Source organism: Phoca vitulina, unplaced genomic scaffold (genome assembly GCF_004348235.1).
Source record: "Phoca vitulina isolate PV1807 unplaced genomic scaffold, GSC_HSeal_1.0 scaffold60, whole genome shotgun sequence".
NCBI classification, from domain to species: Eukaryota; Metazoa; Chordata; class Mammalia; order Carnivora; family Phocidae; genus Phoca; species Phoca vitulina.
The window spans coordinates 6,360,657-6,372,948 of NW_022589763.1; the positions used below are offsets into that span (position 1 = coordinate 6,360,657).

Sequence of the window (12,292 nt, forward strand, 5' to 3'; positions counted from 1 at the left end):
TTCCTTGTTTTCTCCCACCTGACAGGACACACATTTGAGAAATCTGCAAAACACATGAGATAAAATAGTCTAATTTACCCCCTACCTACCACTCATCTAGCATTTCAGAAAGAGGAATTTCAGTGATATCATGATAAACGTAGGCGGTCTATTTTCCTGACTGGGGTCTTACCAAGTCCCCTAGGAGTCCTAGGGTAAGCTACGTTCCTTACTTGCAAGAAGACCTTTGGGATTGTAGGGACATTACCAAAGAGACGTGATGGATTCTGAGCTCATTCGCAACGTAAGTAACCGAAGACCAGCTGCAAAAATTGGTCACAGCGGTCATAGTTTGGAGTGAGGATTTCCACCACTTTCCTATACTTTAAATGATCGGCACCTGCCAAGTAATCAAAACGTACAAAGAGGTCTTTTCACCAAGTTCAGCTCGGAATTTCCAAGCAGCTAACGACAGGCAGGGCAGGCAAGCCAGAGGGCCCGTTTTCCTGCGCGGCTACTCGGAAGTGTGCGGTAGCCGAGGGCCGCGTCCCCGTAAAGCCGAGAGCTGTAATGATGTCAACTTGTTATTTACTTTCCAAATCTGAATGACTGAGCAAGGCGAAAGGAGAATCAATCAACCACAATGTGACCCTACAGGCGGAAAAAACGCAGCGCTCCCACCAGCAGGCGGTGGGGGAAGGGAAGCACGTGTAACCCGGGCAGGGTTGCATCATGAGCTTGCTCGGGCTTTCAATTGCACCCTTGGTTTTTCTATTGCATGTAATACCTCAGCATCAGTCCGCACAAGCCCAGGGAGCCGGGGAGCAACGAAGGGCAGGCTCAAGGGAAGGCCCCCCCCACGTCCTTTTGGGGGGCCTTGAATGGCAACTGATACATAATAAGACACTATCTATCCTGCTGATTCACAATTATGGAGACTGTGTAAGTGTGTATTTTTTATTGATGTGCTCTAATAATGGTGTAGCAACAGTCGTTTTACATCATTGACGTTTTACAGCAATATTTGGCAGAGTAATTTTTAGGTCCGCCTTTTTGATGGAGGACCAGCCCCTTAAAAACTCACCTCGGGCCCCTCCCCCCCAACAACCTGAACAACAAATGGTCCAGTGTCCCAGAAAGGAGCAAGTGAGGTTACAGTTTAAAATGCTGAGTGTACTGGGCTCTGAGCGCAAAGCTCATTATACACCAAAGGGAGGGGCAAAGTTATCTTAAAATATTCAACAAAGCAGATGCTAAAGTGCTGGGTGGTGGGCGCGGTATCTGTTTAATTGAATTAAGGCCGAGAGTGGTAGGCAGGGGTCTCCAAACTGGAGGGGAGGAGGAAGCTCTGGGGACTTTGGTGCGCTAGGGCTGGGCCGAATAAGCCATTGCAACAGAAAACCCTTTGCAAAGCCTGTGGGTGGGGTGGGGGTCGGGAGTGAGGAGGCCCGAGGTCCCAGGTACCCCCAACTCCATAGGCCCCCTCCGCCCCCGCCCAACCGAGCTCCTGGCCTCCACTTCTGTGTGTTTGAGTTTCTTTCTCCCCAAGCATTTCTCGCTCTTTCCGGGAGGTGTTTTGCAAAGGTCGAGGCTCCGCCTGAGTCCCCACTTTTTTGGGAGGAGGAAGAGGCCTTTGGGGCGTCCTCTAAGCCGCCCATTTTGAGAGAGATGCACCCTCGGGCAGCTTGCAGAGGGGTGTTAAGACAGCTGAGCAGCTTTTTTGAGGTGGGGGAGGGTAACACTAGCAGTGGCTCGGGTTCCCCTCCCCCCCTGGAAACCGCGGGGGTGGTGGCCCGGGTTCCTGTCCCCTTTTGGCTGGGGGGGGGGGAGGCAGGGTTTGGGAATAGGACTGCGTGGGGGTAGGCCCGTGTTTCCTTCATCCTCCTGGAGGCCACGGCGAAAGGGAGAGGCCCGAGTTCCCCTCACCCACGCTAGGCGTGGGGGCGAGGGGAGAGCGCGGGGTGAAGAGCTGCGTAGGGTCGCAGGTCCCCCCACCGTGGGGGTAGGGGCCGGATTGGGACGCGGGGCCTCCCCAGAGGCCGTGGGGGGTGCGGACTCTAGCCCCCCCTTCGCCGTGGGGGAGGGGCGGGCCTAGAATCCCCTCCCCCGGCCGTGGGGGAGGGGCAGGTTTGGGACGCGGGCCCCCCCCCCAGGGCGCAGGGGCGGGGCCGAATGGACTCGGGTTCCCCTCCCCCTGGCCATGGGGGAGGGGACGGGTTGGGGGTTGGGGCGAGCTCCCCCCCGGCTGTGGGGGAGGGGCCGGCCCGGGCGGCGGCGGCCCCCCTGGAAGTCCTCCCGGCCGGGGCCGGCGCGCTGGCGGCCGCTCACCCCCCCACCCCCCCACCAACCCGGAGGTCACTGCCCGTGCCGGTCCCTCCCGCCGTCCCGCCCTCTCCCGCCGCCGCCACCGCCGCCGCCGCCGCCGCTCCCGCCCCAGCCCCCCCCACTCTCCGCTCTCGGGAGCGAGGAGCCGCCAGCGCCCCCGCCCCGCCGCCGCCGCAGCGCCCTCGGCCGCCATTCGGCACCCGAAACTTTCCAGCGCCCGCGCCTCTCCGGGACTCGCGGCGGCGGGGCGGGGGCGGCCCGGGGGCGGCGCGCGGCTGCTCCAGGGCGCCGGGCCCTCGTCGGCCGCGGCACGGCCCGGGCTCGGCGACGGCCGGCGACAGGGAGGCTCGGCGCGCGGCGGCGCCGCCACAAGTTGCGCTGCTGGCGGCGAGGTGAGTGCGCGGGGCTCAGCCGGCCGGGCGCGGGGCAGGGGGCGCAAACTTCTCCGGCGGGGGTGGGGGGGTGCTGGCGGGCGCCTCGGGGCGCCCGCACGCTCCGCCCGCCGCCGGGGCTCTGGAGGGGCAGGTCCCCAACTGTCCCCGGGGCTCGGGCTGGGGTGCGGCGCGCTCCCTGCAGGCTGAACAATACCCCGAGGTGGCCGCTCCCCAAAGTGCCGGCGCGTCGGGGGCGGGCGGGGGTTGGGGGGGGGGGGCTTTGTCCTGGGGGGGGGGAGGCGGCCGGTAAGTTTGGGGAAGCGCTCGGTCTGTCCCCTTTGTCTGCTGATTCTGGGGCTGGCCGGGCGAACCTGCGCCGCCGCGGGATCCCCCCCCGTGGGGGAGGGGCGCCCCATTCATCCCCGGGCGCCGGCCAGCCCGCCCGGGACCGGCTGGAAGCGCGGCGGCGCGCAGTAGAGTGAGTGGCGGGCGAGGCGACGCGGGCCCGGCGGCTGCTCAGTTTCCGAGACGCAGAAACTGTCAAGGAAGTCCGGAGCTCCCCGGCCCGAGCGAGGGGACCTGGCTGAGGGCGACGTGTGTGTGTGTGTGGGGGGGCGCCCCTGGTGAGGCGGGGTCTGCAGAGTGCGGCCTGGAGAGCGTGCAGACCTGTTGCTCTTGGGCTCCTGGGGCTCGGGGGAGGGGTGCCCCCAGATCGGTGTCCTGGGCTGTGCTTCCCTGGGGGACCATCCTACGGGGGGGGGGCGGCGATGCTCGGAACGGCGTGGGGGTGCGCCTTCGCGTGTCGGTGACCGCCTGGTATATGACAATTTGGGGTCGCTAGAGGCCCGCCCGCGCTGGGGCAGGGCCTGGACTTCACGTGCGCTGCCCGAGCGCGCGGTCAGGCCTCGCCCCGACTCGCTGCACGGCCTGGCATTCTCCGAGCCAACTGCGTTGGAAATTCCACAAAGTTCGAGTTGGAGGTGGTTTTTTTTTAATACCGCCAAGTCGGTGATGATGTGGAGCAGAACCCCCAAAGAAACCAAAACCCACCTCCTATTGCCTCTGCAACCGTTTCTGGTTTGAACAGTCACATGCGGCTTGACCCGACTTCTGGATGTTTTTCTCTGCTGATGCGCCGCCTGAGTCCCTGGTTTAACCTGGAAGGGGAGGGGCGGAACTCTAGATGGGAGGGGGCGAAGGGAGAGCCCTGCGAAGGTCCCAAGTGGTGGCTTCCGGGTAGCAAATGACTCTTGCCGGTTTTATAAAAAGTTTACAACTAGTTATTCCTAGAAAAGAGGCGATGGGGGTGGGGGGCAAGAATGTTGAGTATGGCACAATGAAGACGTTAAGATGACACTTTTTTCCCCCAAAGGATCTTAGTGTTTCAAATGGGCTGCAGATTCTCGTGGAAAACCACCCAGCTGGATAACTAATCCAGGGATAAAAGATGGAGTTCATCACTTGACCCGCTTATTAAAATGGCCCTTAAGGGGATTCTGGTCCTTAAGTGAACACCCACCTGTGGGACAAAAATTGAGATTTTTAGGTGTTTTAGTTGGTGGTGTGCACTGCGCGGCAAGTATTACTGGATCCTCCGGGGTTGGTTTTTCTTTTTGCTTGTATACAGAGCTTAATCAGTCCTGCAGTTTTCCGCACCCCCATTTCCTCACCCTTCCTGAATGTTTTAATGGGGTGAGTAGGGACGGTGCGGATGTGATGTCCTGGTTGGTCTTAATCTCACCATCACCTGTGGGAGCTGTAGGCTCCTCATCTGGGTGATGGCATCAGGAGTTTCCCTGAATGGACTGTTAGGAGGGGTTCCGTGGTTCTGGAGCCTGCGAAGAGGTGGACAGAGCCCTTGAATCCAACTGTCTTGACACATAATGCTTGGCTAGAAACCCAGCCTTTGTCCCCATTTGGCCTGAACTAGTGAAAGGGCCCACCCTGCTGACCTTGAAGGCCTGCAGCTTTTCTCAGCGTCGTTTCTTAAATGTGTAAAAATAAAAAAGGGGAACTGAAATCATGGTACTCACTGTATTGTGAGGACAGAAAGAATGTGTAAGTTTTCTGAAAACTGTAAAGTTGCCTATAAATTTTAGTTGTGCCATTGTGCAAATCAAATAATTGTCTTTACGTTTTTTTTTTTTAAGATTTTATTTATTTATTTGACAGAGAGAGACACAGCAAGAGAGGGAACACAAGCAGGGGGAGTGGGAGAGGGAGAGGCAGGCTTCCCGCCTAGCAGGGAGCCCGATGCGGGGCTCGATCCCGGCACTCTGGGATCATGACCTGAGCCGAAGGCAGACGCTTAAGGACGGAGCCACCCAGGCGCCCCCTTTTTACGTTATTTGAATACCGTGCACTTAATGCCCTGTGCCTACCAATTATTATTTCCATTCTGCTGCAGAGAACACTGACTTGCTAGTACATAGTGGACGGAGGATTGTCTGATTCCTGAAGCCCAGCTCTTAAGCTTGATGTTCCTGTTTTCATGTCTTCCTAGCATGAGTTTTCATGTTTGGACAGCTAAAGCTCTTCATATTACATGCACACGTTGACGAATGAGAGTCTACGTTGAAATCTGTGTATAGATACAGATGTTGATGAATGAAAGTGCACATTGAAGTCTGCGTAGAGATAGAGATGTAGCTCCACGGAATGAAGAGACTTTGACCCCAGTGGAGGAATCGCTCTTATAGCTTCATTGTCCAATATGGTAACCAGTGGCCACATGTGAGCATTGAGATTCAGATTAATTAAAACTCCGTAAAATTAACAGTTCTGTTCTTTCAGTCCCTGGAGCCATAATTCACGTCCTGTAGGTGCCTGTGGTTAGTGGTCACCGTATGAGCAAGGCACACACGGAAAGTTCTGTTAGAGGGTGCTACTCTGTAGTTACTGCAATGAAATATTAATAAAATAAGTTAGTGTACTTTTTGTTGGGGGGGAGGGAGAAGCTATAAAAGTTTGAAATAATTCACAAGTAAACTTAAAAAAAAAAAAACCCGTTTCCGCCAGTGATTGACCCAGGAAAGTGATTTCAGAGAATGGACCCCCTTTTTTTTTTTTTTAAAGTAGGCTCCCTGCCCCATGTGGGCCTTGAACTCATCATGTGGGCCTTGAACTCATGACCCTGAGATCAAGAGTCGCATGCTCTACTGATGAGCCAGCCCTCCCCCGGTGAATGGATTCTTAACCTGCAGTTGAGAGCTATAGTTTTGTATTGGGGTGCTTTGATCAGTTTTGGATTAGAAAACCAGGACTCCAAGCCAGAGTCTGTGCCTGAGTGTTTAACCTTGGGGGAGGCAGGAAGCATGTCTGCATCGATTTCCCCATCTGAAAAAAGGCATAGCCGTCAGCCAGTCTCCAAGATGCCCACCTAAGCAGATTGTGGTGAGCATCCCCTGGGCTGTTCGGGAGTCCAGGTTGTCAACCTCGGTGAGGCCCTGAGTGGGTGATTGCGGGCGTGGTTGTGTGTGATGTGTTTTAGCCCTTGCTTGCTCTGGATACCACAGGCTTTCAGCACCCCCCACTCCTTGAAGTTTAAGTCTTGAGTTTTGAGGTTCCGTCTCTGGAGGTCAGAACCTTCCCTAAGGCTCATAGGGATTCTTTCCAATAAAGTGACATATCACAATCGTCAAAGTATTTTTTTTTTTTAAATGGCTGAGTGCTGTAGCCTTTTCCTGTATGCCAGGTCCCTGAGTCAGGATGTTATTTTTATTACTTAGTTGAACTGCCCTTTTCATAGTTCTTTGTATTTTTTATAGTAGTGGCTTAGAAATTTTATTTGTAGACGAGGATGGGGGGGTACCCAATTTCGTGTCTCTCAGAGAGGTGACCTCCCAGATCACCTTTCTGCCCTTTGTCCTCACTCTCTGTTGCTTCCTCACAGCTTTGGTGTGACCTGTCCGAGTTTGGCTGAAAGTACTTATTAAATACCAGGGATGTCCCTGATTGTCTTCCAGAGGTGGGAGAGGGGTCTCTGCCTAGGGAGGCCAGACCCAGAAAAGCCAGCTCACGGAGGTCCTCAGAGCCAGGATTTGAGATTCTCAGTTACCTGTTGGGGCGGCCACCAGCTCAGCCAGCTCGGCTCATAGCTGGGGCTGCCCCTTGCCTGCTCTCCGCGGGGGCCCACGGGGCTCTGCCAGGCCCAGTGCCCAGCCTAGATGACAATCACAGATGCTCTGTGCCTGGCATGTCTCTGCTGTGGTTTCCTGATACCTGGCATTTGCCCCCCCCCCTTAAAAAGAAAATAATGTGCTACAACCAATAAGCTGTTAATCTTTCACTGCTAAAGACATTGAAAAAAAAAGTTTCAATCAGGAAGCAAGACTAAAGTCATTTTGTAAACACTTTTTTTTTTAAACTTGGAACGATAAGCCCCCCCCCCCCCCCCCCACTATTTTTAGTATGAAGGAAGTAACTGGCCTCCTGAGGAGAGACTGGATGTGAGTTTTCCCCTTGGGTCTTGCCCTCTTCGGCCCTTCCTCCTTCTGCATCCTTTCCACGGGGCCTGACCAAACCGACTACACTGGCCAGATTGGCAAAATGACCCAACAAAGCCAAAATAAGAGCTGGATGTGGGAAGAGCCTAGCAAAGTCAACATATTTATACGGCCCAAAGAGAGCTTAGTCTGAGAAAAAGCGTTGAAGACCTCAAGGGAAAAACGCTGTCATTCAGGAATTTGCTCCCCGGGTGGCTTCTGGACCAGGGTGCAGGGAACTTGACTAAAGATGGTTGTATGCACTGCATGGGCAGGTTCCCTCCAGTATCACTGCCATGAAATACTTGTTGGCAGTCCACTACGTGATCGAAGACTGCAGACGTGAACTGGAAGCCAGTGAAAAATGGAATTGGGGCAAATTTAAAGTGAAGACACTGGAAGAGAGATGTTTCAGTCTTGCAGAGGAAACTGGGTGCAGTGGCAGGTGGGAACAGGTGGAGATGGGGATGATGCTCAGCTTCCAAAGAAAGGGACGTCTTTGGAGATGAGGACAGAGGAGATGGTTTATGGCAATTGTACTTTGAGCCCTGAACTCCAGAATCTGGCAGTCAACTAAGGGTTCTCAGTGGGGGCCTTTTTGCCCACTACCTTCAAGGAAACATCTAGAAACATTTTCAGTTGTTGCAGTCGGGGGGAGGGGGATGGTGGATCTACGGGGTCTGTGGATGCTGCCAAATATCCTACATTGCACGGGACGGTCCCCACCACAAAGAATGATCTGGACCCAAATGCCAAGAGGGCCAAGGTGGAGACGCCAACCCTGAATTAAACGGTCAGCATACGACCACGTGTGGGACAGAATCTGGGGGAGGTGGGTGCCGAGCAAAAGCTATATGGCAAGTTCTGTATTCTCACGGCACACGTGTGCTTTTTGGGAATCCGTTAGGAGGTAAATCATACCGCAGATTGAGAAAGGAAGTTTCTGTTGCTCACAGGAGGAGGGGAAAGAGGAGGTAGGAGTGAATGGACTTGGAAGAAGGAATAGAAACAAGGCCAACAGGTGTGTGTGTGGGGGGGCGGCTGTTCGTTGCCTGAGCTCCCCCTCAAGCCAAGTAGTTTAGAGCCCCCAGATGCAAGTGCACTTTGAAGGCGTGTTTCTCGACTTTTTCCTCACGGTTCTATTGATGTGTCGCACATTGGCTAGGTCTTACTTTTGGTCAGCTTCTGTGTACTTTTGATATTTATTACGGAAGAAATGGTCCCTGTCTCATACAGACTCTGTTTTACCCAGCGCAGTGTGGGTGAACCTAGAGGTGAGGTTAACCCCTGCACCTGCAGGCCCGTCCAGGCACTTGGGAGGGTGGGGGCAAGTGAGTGAAGTTTCGGTTGATTGCAGTACTCCATGATGCCTCAGTGTCCATCCCTTCCTCTGACTGCTCGAATTTAGCAAAGGAGGGCAGCCAGACGTGGACCTACATTTTCCAAGTATCAGCTGGAAAAGGGCGCCGTTGGCACCTAGAGTCTTGTTGTGAGGTGTGCCCAGGCATCCGGAGCCTACCTGAGGCCCCATGTCCTTGTGACCCCAGAGGAGCGCCACGCTCGGCCTGCATGGGGCTCCTTATTGGGCTCCTGGTGGCCCTGGGGCAGATGATGTGGCTATGGGGGAAAGCTGGTTTGTAGCCAGCTTGCCATGCGCTGACTGCGTCTTTGGGCAGATCAGTTTCTTTCTCTGTCATTCGTTTTCTCATTGAAAGAGAGAGAAAATAGAATTTATTTCTCAGACTTGAAAAGAGGTAGGATTATTATGCTCAGAGCCCCACATATTGATACCTTCTCCACTCTGAGGTTGGGAATTGGGTGTGCAAATGCATCTTTATTAGTTATGATGGTCTCTAGTACTTGCTTCCTTTCCTTACCCCCCCACCCCCACCCAGTGCCCTTAAGTTAAATTTCAGGGCTGGTTTATATTACATGCATGTGTATGTTGTAACTTTCTGAATTACTATACAAGAAGGTTGACTGGTGTTCAGTGTACAGTTTTATGAATGTTAGCACACGTGTAGGTTTGTGTAACCAGCACCGAAATGGGGATACAGAACAAGTCCCAACACCCCAAAGGCCATCTGTGGTGCCCCCGCGGTCACCCAGCCCCCCCACCCCCCCAGCACTAACTGAGGTGCTGGCCCGTCAGCTCTGCCCTTCAGGTCCTGGTAATTGCATTTCAGCTCAGCATCAGATGCCTTTAGGGGAACCCCTCCATTCTCCCAGTACCCTCCTTTGTGTTTCTCTCTGATGACCCTCGAACTTCACACTTTTGCACACTTGAGCCTGTGTGTTTGCCTCCGAACAGCAGGGTTTGCACTGTGGGTGAAGGAGAAGAAAACCTTACTGCTTCCTAACAGTATTTGTAAGAAGCTATGGAGAGAGAATATTAGGTGTTTTGTTGGGGCTGCCAAAGATTTGCTCTTTTCTATGCCAGTTAATTCTCGCTGCCAAATGAGTCGAAATGGGATGTTTTCTGATGCGCTTTCAGAGAAATGTTTCCCAAATCTTTCCACTGTACTCCCGAGAGATGTTTAATATGTGAAATGTATCAGTAGGTTATAAAGCCCTGTCTTTGGTTTCAAAAACAGGACCCACACATTGAGGTGTCGCAGTTTTGCCAATGGGGTGATACAACAAGCTAAAGATATAAAGTTGTATTTGCATTACTTTGTAGGAGGAAAGAAATTAATTCCTAGGTCTGTGTTTCCATCTAATTGTTGAACTGCATTTTATGTTGGACCAGTGATCTCCTAAGAAATGGCATCTTTTCCAGAAGAATTGACTTTGTGTTTTGGCTTTTGGCTACTTTTCTTCCTGCCCTGGGTGGTCTGCCTGCTTGTGTGAGGTCATTGAAAACCTGGGTGCGTCCTCACGAGTCAGAGGGTAGGTGAGGTGATCTTGAGGCTTTTCCTCTCTCTCTTGTGTGAGGATTTTCATTTGGAAAAGGTATGCTGCTTAATTGTTCGGTTGGCTTTTTTTAAAATATATTTTTTATTTTTAAAGATTTATTTGAGAGAGAGAAAGAGCACACGCAGGGGGGAACAGGAGAGGGAGAAGCAGACTCCCTGCCGAGCAGGGAGCCCCACGCGGGGCTCTGTCCCAGGACCCTGGGATCATGACCTGAGCCGAAGGCAGACGCTTAACCGACTGAGCCACCCAGGCGCCCCATTTTTTTTTTTTTTAAAGAAAAGTTAAGGATTCTGTTAGTGAAAAGTTTAGGGAAACTGATGGTTATGCCCCATGCTTCGACTGTCACTTTACTCACATTAGAATAGGCAGTATTTAACTTAACCTTGATATGTTGTATATTTTACTTAAAACACACACACTAGCAATTCAGAAGACACTTTGGGCTCTTGGGTGCCTTGGGATAATTTTTATGAGTTTTGTGGTTTCCCAGTCTTCCAAGACTGTGGAAAATAAGCACAAACAATGCTTATGGTACAGTTTACAGTGTTTATTCTTGCGAACGGTGTCCTTTCAATTCCTGTGATTTATTTTTTTTCTTCCCCTACCTCGGTGGATGTTGCCTGAAGGTTTAAAAGAAAATGAGAGTTTTCTTCACCTGCTTCCCTGGAACCTGGAACCTATGAGCCTAAATAGCCAGCACAGAGCACTTTCCTTTCCTTTCTGGAACACTTGCCACCAACCCCCAGGGAGAATGCAGAGGTAGGAGGAGGTAGGAGGGCTTCCACCCTCCAAACCTAATTACCTTCCCGCTTTTTAAGAAACTGAAAACTTTCCTGAAGTCTACTGAGAACTTAGGTACCCAGCATCACCCATGTTGCAGTGAGCTTAGGAGGACACTGCTCCTTTCTTAGCGTGATTCCTTCCTGTGATCAACTTGCTTGCCCATCGTCATCGGGCCTTAGAGCCCGTGCAAACGTCTGGTATTGTTCAGTTCTGCACACGTTTCTGTTTGTTTGAAGATCCCTATAGGTGGAAAAGAGGACAAAAAGCTTACTGTACGTGATGCTGTTTTATTTCTTAGATCAGAAATAACAAATGCTTTAATACTGTAAGACCATATAAATCATTGTAAGAATTGGGAGAACAGTTGAGCACAACGGAGCAGCGATTTCTGTTTCGAGTCCAGGGGATACTTAGTCATCACCAGGTCAGCTCCTCTCTTGCAGTTATCCTTGTAATTCTGACATCCATTTGAAGATGAGAAATGAGAAAGTGGAGTGGCAGTCTGTCACCAAAGTCATGTCATGCAGAAATCTATTGCACCAGCATGAGAACCTAATTCCCAGTATCTATAAAGTTCTGGGTGATTGCAAAAAAAAAAAAAAAAAAAAAGTTCCAGGTGGTTCTGGAGTTGTAGGTTGTATATGATACCAGCAGCTGAGCTGAGAATTGAGGTCTCTACCATTTGTTTCATTTGGGAAACAGATTAAACTTGGGTCCCTGCCTTAGGTTCTTTTTCCAGCACAGTCCTTATCGGGCACTTGAGTCCCACGCAACTTCAGTGCCAACTAGGTGTTGGTAAAGACTCAAGTAGTCACAATTACCAGCGTGAAAACGGTGATTGCCACTTTCTGACAGTTGCAGATCAGTCTGGGAGACACAATTTGGTTTAACTTTTAACTTGGTTAGTTGTATTTCTAAGGTTTGTATTAGGTTTGTATTTCTAAGATGCACAGGTGATTCTTTGCCAATTTCAACCATTTCCGCGGATAGTGAAAGGGTTTAAAAAGCCTCACGGGAAGAAACAACTTCCAAGGTGTACCCAGCTCAGAAGTTGATGAAAATAAGAATTAATTATCTCATGTGTCCAGTGCATGACAGAAATTATTGTAGGCCAGATGAGAACAAGACGAGAGGCCTGTGGAAATTAGAGTTGCCTTATAAATTTCATGGGACACTCTGATAAATTTCATGGGCTTCTCTGTACATTTCCTTTAAACCAGTAGTCTCCACATTTTGTTGGGGGCGGGAGGAACCAGACTGCCTAGTGTCAGGTTTTAATTCCCAAAGTGGTCTCCCAAGTCGATTTCCTGTCCTCTGGCAGGTGCACCGTGAGATTTATTGGGAGTGCAGGAAGAAACACACAATGTCCACTTACTCTGTGTCTGATACTTAGGTCTATTTTTGTAGTTTGTGAAAAATGCCTGTAATGTT

At 51.8% G+C, this 12,292-nt stretch overlaps 1 protein-coding gene across 4 annotated transcripts in view; it reads left to right on the top strand.

Moving 5' to 3' along the window:
* The first annotated feature begins 618 nt into the window (after positions 1-618).
* Positions 619-12,292, top strand: part of TBL1X (transducin beta like 1 X-linked) — a 217,577-nt gene continuing 205,903 nt past the window's right edge. The window contains exon 1 of one of the 4 annotated variants that reach the window (XM_032391122.1): positions 619-921. The gene's annotated coding sequence lies outside the window, so the exon portion shown is untranslated. Of the gene's footprint in view, positions 922-1,684; positions 1,705-2,605; positions 2,697-12,292 lie in introns of those variants that run through there. The other 3 variants (XM_032391123.1, XM_032391124.1, XM_032391121.1) reach the window with 3 other exon arrangements.